This window comes from Setaria italica, chromosome I (genome assembly GCF_000263155.2).
Source record: "Setaria italica strain Yugu1 chromosome I, Setaria_italica_v2.0, whole genome shotgun sequence".
Taxonomy (NCBI): Eukaryota; Viridiplantae; Streptophyta; class Magnoliopsida; order Poales; family Poaceae; genus Setaria; species Setaria italica.
Genome location: NC_028450.1, coordinates 12,915,342 through 12,933,736, shown reverse-complemented (window position 1 = coordinate 12,933,736; position 18,395 = coordinate 12,915,342).

The following is an 18,395-nucleotide window of genomic DNA, read 5'->3' as shown; positions in this document are numbered from 1 at the left end:
GCACGGAGTGCTAAAAACCATTATCTCCGATCGAGGTTCCTAGTTTGTTTCCAGATTCTGGGAACGATTGCAAAAAGACATGGGTACTACTCTCATTAGAAGTTCTGCTTATCATCCTCAAACTGGAGGACAGACAGAAAGAGTCAATCAAATTTTAGAAGATATGTTAAGAGCATGTGTCCTTACCTTCTCTAAGGTATGGGACGAATGTTTACCCCTAGCCGAGTTCTCCTATAATAATAGCTATCAAGCTAGCATTAAGATGGCACCTTTCGAAGCCTTATATGGTCGAAGATGCCCAACTCCTCTAAATTGGTCAGGAGTAGGAGAAAGGACACACCTGGGATCAGACTTGGTTATGGAAACCGAGGAGAAGGTCCAGAAAATTCGCAAGCATTTGGAAGTAGCTCAGTCCTGGCAAAAGAGTTATTCAGACAAAAGAAGACGGTTCTTGGAATTTTATGCCGGAGATTTTGTATACTTAAAGGTATCCCCAATGAAAGGCGTACAGCGCTTTGGAGTAAAGGGTAAGCTAGCCCCGAGATATATTGGTCCCTATGAAATTCTGGAACGAAAAGGTCCCGTGGCATATAAGCTGTCATTGCCGGATCAACTTGCTTCTATACATGACGTATTTCATGTATCCCAGCTTAAGAAGTGCCTAAGAGTCCCAGAAGAAATTTTAGAGGATCTAGAAATTGAGATCGAGCCCGATCTAACATATGAAGAAAAACCTGTTAAAATTCTAGATCAAAAGACACGCGATACCCGAACTCGGAGTATCACGTTTTATAAAGTACAATGGAAAAACCATACTCCGGATGAAGCTACGTGGGAAAAAGCTGAAGACCTGGAGTAGAAGCATCCGGAATTATTTGAAACCGTCAGGGACAAATGAACAAAAACCACCACCCCACTATCCTTGTACAGAAAAAGAAAGAGTAAATGACCTGACGCAGTTTCCTTTCCATTCCAAAAACCAAGGATTTAACCCCGGGAATCTCGGGACGAGATTCTGTTAAGGGGGAGAGGCTGTAATAAGTGCCATTTGAGGTATTAAAGTCACTATGAGAAATTGGAAAGAAATTCAAAAGAAAAAGTAAAGCAATTGGCAAAAATTCAAATTCGGCCAAATTTGACCGAAATTTGAAATTCAGAAAAATTTGTCAACCATGTGGAATACAAAGTGTGAGATTATTTGGAATTATGGGATCAAAAATTTGGAGCTAAATTGGTGCCAAATATTACAAAAGAATCAGAGAAAGAAAAAGAAAAGAGAAATGTCGTTTACTGTTCACCGTCCGAAAACAGCAGCTCAGTAAACAGCAGCAGAGTCGGTTTTCAAAATTAAATTCTGGAGAATTTTTCAACCAAGTGCACCAGGACAACTATACCATGTGGAAGTGTGAACTTTGGGCTACAAGATTTGGGTGTTGTTGGCCAGGATCAGTAATAGGAAGGAAGTCAAATTCCAACCCAAAGTCAGCACAAAACCATAAGTTAACTGAAACTCTGAATTTTTACTAAGTCTGAATAGCAGCAAAGCATCGACTTGGAGCTCGAATTCAGAGCAATATAGATCAAAGGAGATACTTGTTTATGAGCAAAATGGAACATTGGGACATAGTGGAGCATGTTTAGGTAGAAGTTGGATTGACAGAACAAAAAATGAATCCTTGAATTGGTTCCCAAAGTGAGCTCAACACCACTGTTAGGACTGACGAAACTGAATAACAGTTTCAGTCGAAGTTCAGAAGAACTCGAGAAACAAATCCAAATTCAATCAAATTCGATGTTTATCTCGAGCCAAGGCCAAAATAAAAGATGACGGGCTTGAGATTATCTCCAAGTTTGGTTCAGGCGCTAGAGGCCGTCGGATCAAAGATCGACCACCAGTCAGCTCTGAAGATCACGGGCGCTAGAGGAACGGTGACTGAGCATCAGGACGTGTCGCCGCCGCCATCGTCGGTCGACCGCCAGGGCAACTAGCTAGGCCACCTCCTCACCACGCAAGCCTACAGGTAGGCCACGGTGTCGTCCATGCGCGGGGTTAAACGCTTGAATGTTTACTGTTCCCGCGCCACCGTTTCACTGCCTCCCCTTTTTACCGCCGCCCGCTCCCCTCTGTCCAATATCACCGCCGAGCAAAATTCCGCCGCAACATCTCATCTCCCGTCGATTCCTCTCACCCACTCCTCCACAGACACCCTAGCTACACTCCAGGCCAGTCGTTGTCCCACATCCTTGCCGGAATAGCCGTGCTCACCGCCGCCTCTGTCCGCCGCCGTCGCGCCGCCCGCTCACGGTGAGAACCACCTTGCGCTATCTCTCTTTCTTCCTGAGTAGTTGTAGTCGAGTCCTTAGGGTCCTAGGATGGAGTAGAAGTAGTCGTTTGAGTCGGTTAAGCTGTTGTCATAAGAAGCCACGGCCGGCCGAGGGAATCACCGCCTGTCGCCGTGGAGGGGATGGCTCCGGCCATCTCCTGGGGAGCTGTTGCCGCGCACGGGGTCGTGTAGGTCTGGGTTTGGTGTCGCGACCTCGTCCCGCCGCCGGGAGGGCGCCGGCCGGTGAGCCGCGCCGCCCCCTGTCGCGGGTGTGTCTTGGCGGGAGGAAGAAGAAAGCGCTGAGCGCTCGGGCCCGCGCGTCAGAGGAAGAGGGGGAAAGCAGGCCGGAGGCAGCGCGCGGTCGGTGGCAGGCCGGCGCGTCGGGAGCCCAGGAGGCAGAGCGCGGTCGGTTGCCGGGCCGTGACCTGAAGGCCCAGCGGCGCGCGCATGTTAATGGAAAAAGAAAAAGAGGCCGGCGCAGTTCTTGGGCTGGCATCACGGAGGCCCAGGGAGTCCCGCGCGCGAGCGACGCAGGCCAGCGTCGCGAAGTAAAAGAAGAAAAAGGAAAGAAGGCCGTGGGCCAGTGTTGGGCCACAGAAGGAAAAAGAAAAAGAAAAATCAGCCCGCAGGGCCCGTCGGGGAGAAGAATAAGCCGGCGGGTAGCTTGAATAGGAGAGGTGGGGTCCGCGTCGTGGGGCCCAGCAGTTTGTGTGAGAGGGTAGAGAGTAGGTGTGTAAGAAAAGTTTTTCGGATGAATTTCGGGAAAAGTTAGATTTCCTTTAGCAAATTAATTCGTTTAAATTCGTTTACACCATTTTAATCACAGAAATTTGTAGGAGTGTCCAAAATTAGTGAAACCAATTTTGTTAGGTTTATTTTATTTTTTCTTTATGCATTAAAATTTTTACACCCTAGGAAAATAATAAAAATTCGGGTATTTATTTAATGCCTTCCTTTTAAGGTAATTAAATAAATACTTAATATTTATAAAATATATAAAATATGAATAATCCTTTATCAATCACAAATAATTCTTAACCCATAGGAAATTAGATTTTAAAGTTAGAAAATATTTACCAATTTTTCTAAAATTGAAAGAAAAGCTATAGGAAGGGTTAAATAAGAAAAATAAAAGTATAGGTTAATCTTTTTAGATTTTTGTGTGTTGGCTTGCAACTTTATCATGATAAGTCGTATAGTCCTTGTTGGCTTGCAACTTTATCATGAAGGAAAGTGGTATAGTCTGCTATTCAAAAAGTTTGCATTCTAACCCCCTGCATATGTGCCGTAGATCCAGAAGCACCGACAGAAGATTACTGGGAATTTTCAGAAGGACCCTTGGAGTCCGACGAGGTATTTGAGTTTGTTCCCTATGAAGCAAATCCGTCAGCTTCTACTAATCTTTTTAACGAACAAGGCAAGCCCCGGTGCATTTATACCTATCTATTTTTGGAGTCGTTATTTCATGTGACTAGTTGTAGGTTAATTGTTATATGTATGCACTAAGTCTAGGAGTTGATTGAAACCTATTCTTGTGTATGATCATGCCTTGTTTAAGGACATCTTTGCCACTTGTTCAAATCTTAGAAACTGCCCAAGTCTAGAATTGCTTACTTGCTTACATGCTTGGTTTACCAACCTTAAGGAAAACTCTTAAGTCATACATGTTGCTTATAAAGGATAGTTTGGAATATGGAACCAGACAGAAGCTAGAGATGTAGTTCTGTCTGCTAGATTAATCTGGTTAAGGCCCGATTTGTGTCTTAACTTTTGATCAAGTGATAAGCATCTGATCACTTACTGGGTATGGGACCAGTAAAGCCCAGTAGATTAGTAAATTCTATGATCAGGAATGCTTCGTACCCGCGCTTGACGTGCTGGAGATTGGCAGGGGTGTAGCCTGAAACTCACATGGAGATCAGGCCAGACGTGGGGTCCCATGTGGGGGTGCATCCCTGGGTCCGGGTAGTTGTATTCCTAATCATTGACTTTGCTAATCGAGAGGTTGTTAGTACGACCTGGACAGTCGTATAATGCTGGTGATCAGGGTACTCTCCTGCAGGATGTAATTAGATCCGGATCGCCGCAATTCTCGGTTATGAATGCACTTGATCGCTGTTAAGCATCGTAGTATAAACTCATGCGATATAAAATCTCCTGTTGTCAAGTAATGTATGATTTAACAGCTATGATTGCTTTTACTTCTGTCATCATCTAGAATGGTTAGGTAATGACTTAACTCAAATAAAAGATAAAACTAAGGCCTCACTCGTAGTAAGCTTTTTTGGCAAAAAAATTTGTGTCAACCAAGCACACCCAAAGGCTGACATGCATTCCAAAGAAAAGCTATTATATTGGTTAGTCGGGTAAGACTTGCTGAGTACCCCGTACTCAGGGTTTTCCCCTTGTGGTTATCTTTCAGAAACTCCACAGGAGGCTACCGAGGAGGAGACCCCAAAGCCCTAGGGTATTGATCTGAGTCTCACAATACCCTAGGAAACAGTTTATCGACGCATCTTCTCCTGAACTATTTACGTTTAATCTTAGAACTTGTCTAACACTGCATTACTAAGTTTGCCTCAACTTATGTCCTGTAATAACTCGTACCTCTTAATTATGTATGTAAAAATGTAATGTTTGTTGATATTATCCCATCGCGGATATTATCCTGATGTATGGCTATGAAACACGTCGTGGATCCTTCGAGGAGTCCTAGGGACACTCGACGGACTACCGGACTTATGCTGTTTTAGGTGCGTTTCGGATAATTGCTGTTCCGACAGCGATTAGGCGCACTTAAACCAGCTTAAGTTGGGCGGTTCCGCCACAGTTACCCAAGTGGTTGATTTGTAGGTAGAGAGGATCGCGAGATCAAGAACTCGAAGATGATCATGAGAACACGAGGGTTTAGATAGGTTCAGACCTTCAGAGAGTAACACCCTACGTCCTGTATTCTGGTGATTTTTATTACTTTGCACTGGTGCGTGGAATAGTTGATCTGTTGGGATTGAATAGGCCGACGACCTAGGGTTACAAGTCAGTTTGAATCTAATCTAGTCGGTTGTTACATGGAAGGTAACCTGAGTCGGATTACAAAACGTATCCCGCAATATCCAAGCTAATTTGAATCGCCCGCCCTCCTTGACTTATGCTCCAAGTATCTTTATGTCCTTAGCTCGCACGCTCTGGTGAGGTGAGCCCACTTATCGAGACTGGCTAGTATCCTGGTCGGTGGGAACCCATGGGGTACCCGTATCCCTCAAGCTCCCAAGCGATGTGTAGGCAAATAGGAACCTGTGATCATCGCAACGAAGCTTGGAATGTGGTCGGGTGAAGCTGTGATGGCATCATAGTGACAGAGAGGCTGCGCAGTGCTCAAAAAAGAAGAAAGTCCAAGTGAACACAGAGCCATATGCACAGAGCGAAGTCGAGTGCCAAGTTGGTGGATGTCGGGCATCCAGTAAGTCGAAGCGAAGGACATGGAGGGCGTCGCAAGATGCACTCAATACGGAGTAGCCCGCGAGCATTGAAGCGATTAGTATAATCAGTCCAATGGTCAAAAAGGAAGAAAAAATTGATCCCAGAAGCAGATCCTAGTGCTAGAGCACAAGGATAGATGAAGACATGGAGGCTCGTCGACCAGAAGTAAGCACCCAGCCCCCGTGTACGAGGACTGGCGAAGCCACGGAGGCGTGCCAACCTAAAATAGGCGGTCAGCCTCCGAGTACAAGGACTGGCAGAGCCATGGAGGAACGCCAACCTAAAGTAGGTGCCCAACCTCCGAGTACGAGGACTGACGGAGCCACGGAGGCACGCCGACCAGAAATAGGTGCTCAGCCCCCGAGGATGAGGACTAGCCAAGCCGTAGAGGCATGCCAACCATAAATAGGCGTCCAGCCCCCAAGGTGAGGACTGACAGAGCCGCGGAAGCATGCCGACCAGAAATAGGCGCCCACCCCCCAAGGACGAGGACTGGCAGAGCTGTGGAGGCACGCCGACCTGAAATAGGCGCCCAGCCCCTGAGCGTGAGCGCGAGGATTGGCGAAGCCACGGAGGCACGCCATGAAAAAATATAATGGAAAACCCATGGATTCCATCCAGCGTGGGTGCCACAATAACGGAAAACCCTTAGATTCCGTCACTAGGGTTACGCCATCACGTCCATCAAAAGTCCAAGGGGCACGGTTCCATTTTCATTTCCATCTGCCACATTTGCACCACTACCTCCGTAGTCCACAGAGCACATCACTACTGCATCCATGAACCCTAGGCCGCGCCACCGCGCTTTCCATTCTGCTCACGCGCATTCCTTCACCACCACCCAAGGCAGCCACCGCGCCGCCGTATGCGAATCAAAACCCTTGTGGTTATTAGATCCAAATCGCAAGGAGTAGAAACCGAGGAGATGGCCCAAGGACAGGTACCAGATCCATCCACATACTGGATGAAATCGTTGATGACGGAGGAGTGCATCCAGGTGCTCGTTGATCGGGGCCTCCTCAGGCCCAAGGCGCTGCTTGACTGGAAGGCGACTGCCGGACAAGAGTTCCCCACTGGGGACAAGATGGAGATGGTGGTCTTCGCATCATTCTTTGAATGTGGACTTGGGATCCCTTGCGGGGACTTCTTCCGTGGATTACTGCACTACTACAAGATCGAGCTGGTACACTTGAATCCCAACTCCATTCTCGATATTGCAGTTTTCATTCATCTGTGCGAGGCATACTTGGGCATTCCCCCGCATTTTAATCTGTGGAAGTATCTGTATAAACTGAAAGCTGTGTCGACCAAGGGGAAACCAAAAGTGATTGGGGGATGTGGGTTTTCACTGTGACCGAAGAGAGTGCAGGAGTACTTCGACCTCCAGTTGAAGGAATCCAACAAGGGCTGACACAAGGAATGGTTCATGGTCACCAATCAAAAGCCAAGCTCCCGCTGCGTATCAGATATGCGCTAGTTACCATGCCTGAGTGGTCGAACCAGCCGACCTTGGAGGAGCAGGTGCAGGTGAAGCAGCTACTGGAGAAGATCGCCGACTTGAAGGCATGTGGACTCACAGCCAGGGCTGTAAGTATCAATTTCTATCGGAGATTGATACAGCCGAACAAGAATAGGGTCCATCCGGCATATGAATATACAGGGCCACTGGATCCGACCTGGGAGATTCAGCGAAAGGTGACCAAGGAAGAAGTCGCCAATCAGGTAAGCGAGTTGTTTAGTGGTATCATCAAGAACAAGAGCTGCCCCAAAGCATATTCCCTCAAGAGGCTGGCCGACCCAGTATGATTTTAACTGCATTTATTTGGCATCCCCATTTTGCTGTTGTGTTGTCTCTCAATATTCTTGTTGCTTGACCACAACGACGAATTTGAGTTCTTTTGCCCGGCGCCACTTCCTGAAGGGGCCGAGCAACAGCGACCCAAAGTCCGCCCGACCACCGAGTCTGACTAGCCATCTGCCAGCCTTGATTGGGAGTCAGACTCCTCCATTAGGTTGGACGAAGACATGCCAAAAGAGGTCGGCCGGGGCGAGGGCTCTACGCTAGTTGGACGTTGAACACGGTGGGCCATGCATAAACTTCCCACCTCCAAATCGCAAAAGCCAAGTGGCAAGAGGAAGAAGATGGCCGGCAAAAAGGAGAATGTTGGCCCGAGCACGGCCTCTGTGGCTAGTTCGGCCAGTGAAGCGGACAAGGAGTTAGACATGCCGAGCCTAGCCGCCAAAAAGAAAAAGTTCGAGCTCCTTGAGACGACCGCAGCCGACGCGGAGCGGGTCAAGGAGACATTGAAGGCAAAGATCCGCGGGGGGTCTAACGGGGATGTGTCGATGTCACCATCGCCCTTGCGCCCCAAGTTCCGAGTGAAGCAGAGCACCATGTAAGTGCGGTCCGGTTATGTTATCTGTCTTGTGGCTCTTTTATTGCTTGTCTTTCTTAAATTGCTTCTCGCACTGACGATGCAGGAATGCTGTGCTAGATGATGAATCTGGTACACAGCTGACCGGTTGCTTGCTCCATGCCAAAGGGGCGAGCGGCCGCACCGTTGAACAGTTGCCATCTCTAGAGGCTAGAAGGGATCAGGATAGCCGCGCTGGAGGAGGAGCTGTACCGGCCCCGCACCGCAGCAAGGAGTAGTCGAGGACATTGCAGCTTCAAGCGAAGTTGTTGCGGACACTGCTGTGGTCAGCTTCAGGGCCGAGCAGTTGTCTAGTGAGGGAGCCAGAGCCGAGCCTCACCCGGAAGAATTGCTCTGGGATGATCCGCTGTCGTAGAGGTCCGCCAGGGATGCTGAAGATGATCCTGATACCATGGACTTCTCCGGGATTAACCTTACTGGGGACACGGCGCAGGACAAGAATGATCTTGCCAAGCTGCGGCAGTCATCCTCAGAGGTTTCCAAGTTGTTATTTGTAAGTATGCCGACCATCTCGGAGAACCTATATCTTAATTCCCATTTTTTTGCAGTGCTCTAATTTTTAGACTATAAAAAGGGTCTGGCCACTTGTGCTCATAAGAGGGCAGATGCGATCCAACGAGCTGGGCAATATCACCTGAAGGTAGAGCAACTTGAGGCCGATCTCAAGAAGGCCAAAGAGGACGCCGTGCAGAAAGACCTGGATCATGCTTTGCAGCAACAGATTCTTGCTGCACACTTGAAAGGTACGTTGTGCTGACCTGTCAACTCAGTTCTATCCTTGAAGTCTTGGTGTTGATGTATACTTGTTCGAATGAGCACACCTCAAAGAATACGAGGATTCAAATACTCATCTCCAGCAAGAGCACGACGTGGCAGTTCACCGTGAGTACGCTGTGTCGCAAAAGTTGGCTTACGAGGCTAGCTTGTGCAAAGATATTGAGCACTGCTTAGAAGCTACAATGCAAAGTCTTCAGCATGACCAATTGGTGATTGTAGGGCTAGAGGTAGAGCTGGAGGATCTGTGCAGGGCGGCCGGCTATGTGATGGACATGATCCAACCGGAGATCGACCCGACCGCGCCAATGCCATTGATCGATCGTTTCAAAGCCGTGCCTGGTTGGCTAAAGGAGCTGTTGAAGGACACTGCGGTGGACTGCGTCAAAAATGTTTTGGCAGTGTTGAAGACACACTTCCCGCGACCGATTTCAGTGTGGAGAAATTTCCAGAACTAGCCGACCAGTTTAATGATGTAGCAAAAAACATTGTTATTGATCTGGACCTGTAAAATGAAACTTGCAGTGTATCAAACTATGTGATAAGACATGTGATGTAATTGACTTAACGTATGTGGGAAGAAAGGGGCTCCATCCCTACCTTGGTGTATACGACAGGGCAACGTGTAGCTGAGGCTTGTAGCTGCTAAGCGCCTAACCTTGCCTGACCAGCATCTTGCTGAGAGCGGATCTTGAGCTTCTAGGAGGGATGAATGCAAGGTTGTCTAGGTTTCACGAGCTAGAATGCCAACCACATTATTTAGTCGTATTGCCTTGAGAGAGGGGGAGCAGGATGCGAGACCCAGAGGTCGGTGCCCGGGGGAAGCCTCCGAGCTTGAGAGCGAGTGGTTTGTCAAATAGGTCGGACAGTCCTCGAGCGTCAAGAACAGCTCGGATAGAGGAACAGTAAGGCAGTAGGTACGCAAAGAACCTCGGAGGTTTTATTCATTTAATAAAAGGGGGAAAATAGAATACATAGCTTTTAAGTCCTAAGGGTAGAAGCGCCGCAGGTGCTCGATGTTCCACGGATTGGGGACACCTGAGCCATCCGCCCATTGGAGTCGATAGGTGCCTTGCTGGATGACTTCTTTGATGATGAAGGGGGCCTTCCAGGGAGCAGCCAGCTTGTGCATGTCCTTGGTGGACTAGATTTGATGAAGCACCAAATCGCCGATGTTGAATGAGCATTCTCTAACGTTTCGATCATGGTAGCACCGTATCTGTTGCTCGTGGCATGCATGCTGGATGAGAGCTGCCACTCGATGCTCCTCGAGGCTGTCGATGTCAACCCGCCGACTTGTTTCTACCTCACCTTCCTCAAAGTACTAGATGTGTGGGGCGCCAAAGGCTACATCGGATGGCAGGACGACCTCTGAGCCATACACCATGAAGAAAGGGGTGTAGCCGGTAGCCCGGCTTTTCTGGGTCCGTAGGCCCCGATGACATGGGGTAGCTCGCATAGCCACTTGGTGGCGTACTTGGACACATCGTCGAAGATGCAAGACTTGAGGGTCTGCAGGACCATCCCATTCACACGTTTGACTTGTCCGCTGCAGCGCGGGTGCGCTACTGAGGAGTAGTACACATCGATGAGGTTGTCATGGCAAAAGTCCCAGAACTCAAAGCCTGTGAACTGCTTGCCAAGGTTAGTGATGATTCTGTTTGGAACTCCAAAGCGGTGTGTGATTTCCTTCATGAACTGCATGGCTTTAGCCGACTCGATGCTGGTGATAGCCTTGACCTCAATACACTTGGTGAATTTGTCAAAAGCCAGATGTGAGTGTAGCCGCCCAGAGCGGTCTTGAAGGGTCCAACCATATCCAGCCCCCAGCATGCGAAGGGCCATGATGATGGGATGGTGCGCAGGGCTTGGGCTAGTAGGTGTTGTTGCTTGAAGAAGAACTGACATCCTTTGCACCTTTGGATGAGCTCCTTTGCATCGGCTACCGCTGTTGGCCAATAGAAGCCAGAGCAAAACACTTTGCCGACCAAAGTTCCTGAAGCAGCGTGGTTCCCGCATGTGCCTGAATGGATCTCGTGAAGGAGGTCAATGCCCTCACTGCGCAGAATGCACTTCATCAAGATGCCTCTGGATGCAGCCTTTCTATAGAGTTCCTTTCCGATGACGACGTAGTTTGCACTGCATCGAGCTAGTTTTTTGTGTTCTATCTTGTCCTCTGGCACCATCTGGTCAGTGATCAAGGCTATGAATGGAGCACACCAGCCTTCTTCTGCCTCAATCCTCATAACATCAGTAGGAGCTAGGTCGGCCGGAGCCTCACCACTATCGTTGACTTGGTCCGGGTCCAGAATCTTGATGGAAGGTTTCCGGAGATCTTGTACAAAGACGCCGACTGGGACTTGTGCACGCTTGGTGCTGAGCTTGGACATGACATTGGCGGCGACATTGTGTTCCCTAGGGACATGATGGAACTCGAGACCATCAAAGTGGGCCTCAAGTTTGCGGATTTCCACGCAGTAAGCATCCATGGTCTCCTTGGTGCAGTCCCAGTTCTTGTTGACCTGCTCGATGATGACCTTGAAGTCACCGTACGCAAGGATGCGCTTGATCCTGAGGGAAACGGCAATGCAGAGGCCGTGGATGAGAGTCTCCTACTCGGCGCCATTGTTGGTGGCCTTGTAGTGGATCTAGAGAATGTAGTTGAGTTGCTCCCCTTTGGAGGATATGAAGAGGACCCCCACACTGGCTCCTTCAAGGGTGAGAGCACCGTTAAAGTACATTGTCTAGTGTTCCGACCTCTCCAGGGAGGGCGGCTTCTGGATCTCTATCCACTTGGCCATGAAGTTAGCCAGGATCTGCAACTTGATCGCATGACGTGGGCAGAAATTGAGGTCGAACGCGCTGAGCTCTACGGACCACTTGACAACTTGGCTGTTGACATCCCTGTTGTGGAGATTTTGCCGATTGGGTACGAGGATACCACGTGGATCTTGTGCACCTGAAAATAATGGCACTGCTTTCTGGACGAGATCAGAACTGCGTAGAACAATTTTAGAACCTGTGGGTAGTGAATCTTGGAGTCGCTGAGGACCTCGCTAACGTAGTACACCGGTCGTTGCACCATGTGTGCATGGCCGGGCTCTTCACATTCCACAACTAGCACGATGCTAACAACGTGCATCGTTGCAGAGGTGTAGCCTTTCTTGGTTGGCCAGGGCTGTCATGATGGGAGGAGTGGTAAGGAAGGCTTTGAGCTCTTCGAGTGCCTTGCCAGCCTCGTCATCCAACTCGAACTTCTCTGCTTTTTTGAGCAGCTTGAAGAAGGGCAGACCCTTTTCACCGAGTTTGCTGATGAAGCGGTTAAGGGCCGCCATCATGCCAGTAAGCTTCATGACGTCTTTCTTGTTAGCTGGTTTCACCATGTTATCGATTACGTCAACCTTGATGGGGTTCGCTTCGATGCCGCGCTGGCTGACTATGAAGCCCAGGAGCTTTCCAGATGGGACACCGAAGACACATTTGCTTGGATTAAGTTTCCAGTGGTAGGCTTGGAGGCTGTTGAAGGTTTTTGTGAGGTCAGCTATGAAGCTCTCCTCATCCCTAGCCTTGACAACCACATCGTCAACGTAGACCTCGATGTTCTTGTGTAGCTGTGTCATGAGGCAACCCTGGATTGCCTTTTGGTAGGTGGTGTTGGCATTTTTTAACCCAAAGGTCATGGTGTTGTAGCAGTAGATGCCAAAGGGCATTATGAACGTCGTCTTTTCTTGGTCGGCAGGATTGAGGGCGATTTGGTGATAGCTTGAGTAACAGTCGAGGAAGCACAACAGAGTGCTCCCAGCCGTAGAGTCTACGACATAGTTGATACGCGGAAGAGGGAAGCGATCCTTAGGGAAGTGCTTGTTGAGGTCAATGTAATCGATACACATTCTTCATTCACCGGTTTTCTTATTTACAAGGACTGGATTTGCTAACCAGTCGGGGTGCTTGCATTCACGGATGAATCTAGCAACTAAGAGCTTATTGAGTTCTACCCTAATGGCCTCCTTGTGATCTTGGGTGAAACGGTGAAGCTTTTGCTTGACTGGTCTTGCTGTCTTGCTCAAGTCCAAGCAGTGCTCAGCCAACTCCCGTGGAAGACCGGGCATATCGGATGGCTTCCATGTGAATATGTTCGAGTTTTACCTATTTGGTGGAGAGGTCGGACCCTATGAGGACCGTCTTGGAGGGGTCTTCCAGGCCAAGGCAAATCTTCTTGACCTTGGGGTCGGGCTGCAGTGCTGTGAACGTTGGCTCTGTCTCTGGGATCGTGAGCTGGGTCTGGTCCACCTTCTGGGCCTCGACAAGCATGGCGGTGGTCTTGGTCGAGTACTCCAGGGCTTTAGCGAGCTGCACCGCCTCCATGTCGCACTTGTACGATGTCTCGACGTCGCCGTACATGGAGAGGACACTATTTGGAGCCGGCATCTTTAGGACGAGGTAGGTGTGATGCGAAATCGCCATAAACCTTGCTAGCATGTGCCTACCAAAGATGGCATGGTAGAAGTCTTGAAGTTCACCACCTCAAAGGTGAGGTGCTCCGTACGGTAGTTGTCAGGTGTGCCAAAGGTGACTGGCAAAACAACTCGGCCAATAGGATAGGATCCTTTTCCTGGCACGATGCTGAAGAAGGGGTCTTCACAGGGCTAGATCCACTCAAAATTGAAGTCCATGCACTTTAGGGTTTTGGTGAAGATGATGTTGAGCCCGCTGCTGTCATCAATCAGTACTTTGGGGAGGAGGGCCCGGTCTATGGTCGGGCAGACCACCAACAGGTAGGACTCGGGATCTGGAATGTGTACCCAGTGATCTTCCCTGAAGAAGATTATGGGCATCTCTGACCAGTGCAGATACTAGATTGGCCGTATTGAGACAAAGTGCACCTCTCACTAGTACAGCTTGTGCTAGCGATTGCTGCAGAAAGCCTTAGGGCCACCCATGATGATGTTGACCTCACGGTTCGGCCGCTGGAACTCCCCATTCTGGTCGGCGCCGGGCCGGTGGGCATCTGGGTTTGGCTGGTCGTGACGCTCCTCTCCGTGTTGGTCATTGCGATCGTCATGGTCATCGCAGTCATCATGGCGGCAGTCGCGATCATCATGATCATCACGGCGGTGGTCGCGGTCGTCGTGACAACGGTTGTCGCGGTCGTCACGGTCATCGCAACGATGGTAGTCGTCCCTGCGGTAGTTGTTGCGGCGAGGTCGCTTGTACTCCACCGGGGTGCCGTGCTCTTTCTTGAGGACTGTGTAGTCCTGAAGATTGTGACGTGCGTCCTTGTGGTAGGGGCTCGGAGCGTTCAGCGTGTCATCAAACTCTTTCCAGAGGAAGGTGGTCAGCCCAGCAGGGTTGGCTTCAGCAATGAGGACCTCGGAGGCCCTTTTTTGAAGTTGAAAGGACTCCGATCGTGCTTGGTGCTCCTCGTAGGTCAGCGCTTCATGGTCGTCATTCTGGCGATGCTTGCCGCCCTGGAACTATACTTGTGCCGCCTCCTCCATGTCGCACTGAACGTTGACAAGCTGCATCATCTGCCCGACCGTCTTGGGGGCAGTCTCATACAGCTTGCAAAACATGTTGCGGTTCATCAAGCCCGAGTGGAAGTACCAGATGATGTCGCGGTCCTCGACGCCAGCCAGCTTGGTAGGTAGCCTGGTAGTTAGCCTGGTAGGTAGCCTATTGTGGGACTTGAAGAAGCGGTTCATGTACTCTCAAAGAGTTTTGTTCTTCCGCTGGCGGACTTGCCCAAGGTTCTTCGTGTTCCCAGGTCGGATGTAGGTAGCCTGGTAGTTTTGGGTGAAAGCCCTAGCGAGCTGACCCTAGCTGTCAATGCTGCTCGGCGGGAGGTTCTCTAACCATTAGCCATAGGAGAGGGGCAGGACCCATCACCACCGGGAAGTAGGTAGCCATCTGGTCGTAGGTGCCATTGGCAGCTTTCACCGCGGTGATGTACATCTTGAGCCATATGGTGGGGTCGGAGTGGCCATCATACTTTTTGTTGATAGCCAGCTTGAACGAGGCTAGCCACTCAACAGTCCTAAGGCGGGGAGTGAAGGCGGCGAAGCCATCAATCGTCGTGTTGTTGTCATCCTCAAGGTTGTATACGACGGCTGGTGCCCTGGGGCATCCACCGTTGTTGCGCCTGGGCGGGACGTAGGCATCTTCAAGGACGTCATACATGCGGTCGTAGTTGGCGCGGCGACGCATCTCATCTTCTTGTCATCGACGGTCATCCCGTTCCACGTCGCGGTTGTGTCCAGGAGCGCCGTAGTCGCGGTCGTACTCGATGTAGCGGCGGATCTCGACCTCTTCCCGCTCATGGTGGTGGTTGTTGAGGTTGGCGCGTAGGTCATGATGGTCGCGTAACTCCTCACGGTGGTCATGTTGCCAACCTTGTTTGCTGTGGTTCTCACCATCACCTCTCCTGCCACCGCGGCGGTTGTCGTGGTTGTCGGGTTGATGGGCTTTGTTGGCTGGTGGGTTGGCGAGCTGCTCCACCTCTTCTTCACGGATAGGCTCCAGCCGACCTCCGGTGCGATTACCGTGATTGCCTCGGTGGTGTCCCGATCTGCTGTGCCCGGATCGGCTTTGAGAATGCCAGGTAGCTGTGGACCAGGAGTATGCTGACCGGCTGTGGGCCTGCTCTTCGATCTGGGCGTTGGCGATGCGGATATGTACTCGGATCCGCCGGAGTGGCTCCGAGTCTGGAAGGTTTTCCAGGTCAGTGAAGGCAGCCCCCAGGTTAGCCTGGGGTGTGGTGAATATGTTGTGGCCATCTTCCTCGAGGTTGGCTTGTAGATTGCGGCGCGTGGAGGGCGCCTGCGTCTACCCCTGGCACCGTCCTGGTCGGCGTTGTCACCATCGTTGGCACGCGATGGGTTGGCATTGACGACAGGCGGAGGTCAGCGCTAGTCATCTGCTGCCTCAACTCCCATGTTAGTAGCAGGTTGCTGGCGTTGATGGGCATCGGCTTGCTCCCGTGGGCGCCGTACGGCATAGTCCTGATTCTTGGCGTTACAACCTGCTTCATGAGAAGAGGTTTCGCCATCCTTGGGCGGATCGTTAGTAGAGACCACATAGGATTCACGATCTGGTGTGGAGGAGTTGCTCTCGTCGTCGCTTCCATAGGAGTTCGAAGTCAGGATGATGTGGGGGACCTCGAACTCACCACAGTCCGGAAACTAGGCGGGTGCGAGTGGGTCTCCAGATTGGATCTGAAGGCATTGCGTGAGTTTTGCAGAAAACACGGTAGCCGAGTTCCTTAGACCAAAGGGGGCAAGGGAAGGATCCTGCGCCGACCTTGTTGAGCTTAGCGCTACCTCGGAGAGATCGATGCACTCAGCGATGGTGTTGCTGATGTGATCTAGCCCCGTGATTAGGTCGAAAGGCGTGGGTGGGCAGGTTGCAACAAGGATTTTCGGAATCCTCTCGGAGAGAGAGAGAGAGAGAGAGAGAGAGATTGCCGACCTGCTAGGCAAGCGGCGTGATGATCCTCGGGTGAAGACCTTGCTCCGTCGAAGTAGATCCGACAGATGCTAAGCTAGCGGCGGATGCCGAGTCGGTGGAGGAGGTGGTGGAGTTAGAATCCACTAGCATATTCCCGAAGCGGAGCTGGATCGGGTTGGCGAGGAAGTCCTTCATGCTCTCGGGAAAGATGATGCCAGGGCGAGATGTCATCGAGCTCGCTTGGGAGGATCTCACAATCACGCCTACCTGGCGCGCCAACTGTCGGATTTAGTAGCCTGCCTATAGGTTACCCAAGTGGTTGATTTGTAGGCAGAGAGGATCGCGAGACCAAGAACTCGAAGGTGATCATGAGAACATGAGGGTTTAGACAGGTTCGGGCCTCCGGAGAGTAACACCCTACGTCCTGTATTCTGGTGATTTGTATTGCTTTGCGCTAGTGCGTGGAATAGTTGATGTGTTCGGATTGGATGCCCTCGGGAGGCGCCCTTGGCCGCTTTATATAGGCTGATGACCTAGGGTTACAAGTCGGTTTGAATCTAATCTAGTCGGTTGTTACATGAAAGGTAATCTAAGTCGGATTACAATACGTATTTCCGCAATATCCGGGCTGATTTGAATCGCCCGACCTCCTTGACTTGTGTTCCAAGTATCTTCATGTCCTTGGCCTGCACGCTCTGGTGGGACAGGTCCACTTGTCGGGACCGACAAGTATGCTAGTCGGTGGGGACCCATGGGGTACCTATATCCCTCAAGTCTGTTTCATTGGGAAATAACTAAGGAAAAGATGTCATCGAGATCCAGGTTCTCATATTTGATCAGCACAAGTAATGATTTTTGCAGGTTTGTTTTAAGACCGGTTAGCTCGCCAAAAAGTCTGGTCGCGGCCTTAAAAAGAAGAGGTTTCGGCGAGCTAACCATGGAAGAAATAACGCAATACTACAAAACCATGGAAGAAGAGCACAGGACAGCAGAAGAAGAGAGCCTTGCAAGTTCTGCATCACCGCATATATAATAGTAGTATCAAGCTCGATATCTCCAAGATCTTCGACTCGGTTCGTTGGGATTATCTACTGACCCTGCTTTAGCACTTAGCTTTTCCAACAAAGTGGAGAGATTGGGTGACAGCGATTCTCTCTACATCCTCTTCGCAAGTCCTACTAAACGGCATTCCGAGTCAACCGATCGCGCATGGCAGAGGGATCCGCTGTCCCCCTTGCTTTTTTATTCTGGCCATTGACCCACTACAACGCTTGCTACATATCGCAACGGACAGGGGCGGATCCAGAATGGGATTGCGCCCCGGGCTGAGCTGTTGAATCACACCTAAAATAGTCTAATTTTGTCTCCTAAGCCTCATTTTATTAGGCTAAACAGCACATAGGTTAAAGGGACTCCATGGTCTCGCCCCGGGCTGCAACCCGGGCCGCCCGGGCCCTGGATCCGCCCCTGGCAACGGAGGCAGGCATCCAAAGTAAAGTGGGAAGAAATCGCTTCAGGCTGCGTACTCCATGTACGACAGATGATGTGGCCATCTTCATCAAGCCAATCAAAGAAGAGAACGCACCAATAATTCTGATCAGGTATGCATCAAAGAATATGATGCCAACGAGCTTTCTGCCCTGATGTTGATAATGATGGTTGGTTCGACTACCATCGTGAGGATCCATGGAGCTGCGGCCTAACAGTCGGCACCTACGGCGCCACTGATGACACTAAGCACCAGGCCCAGAACCCATCGTCAACTTCCTGCAGTCCAGACGAGGCCATGCATGCCATCAGTCATAAAGAAGCAGTAGCCGGTGAAGGGGGATACAAACCCACGTTGATGACGAGGTCGACGACCTCGAATTCGACAAAGAGATTGTTGACTTGTTAGGAGAAGATATCACCGACGAGGAGGCCAAGATTTACCTGTGCC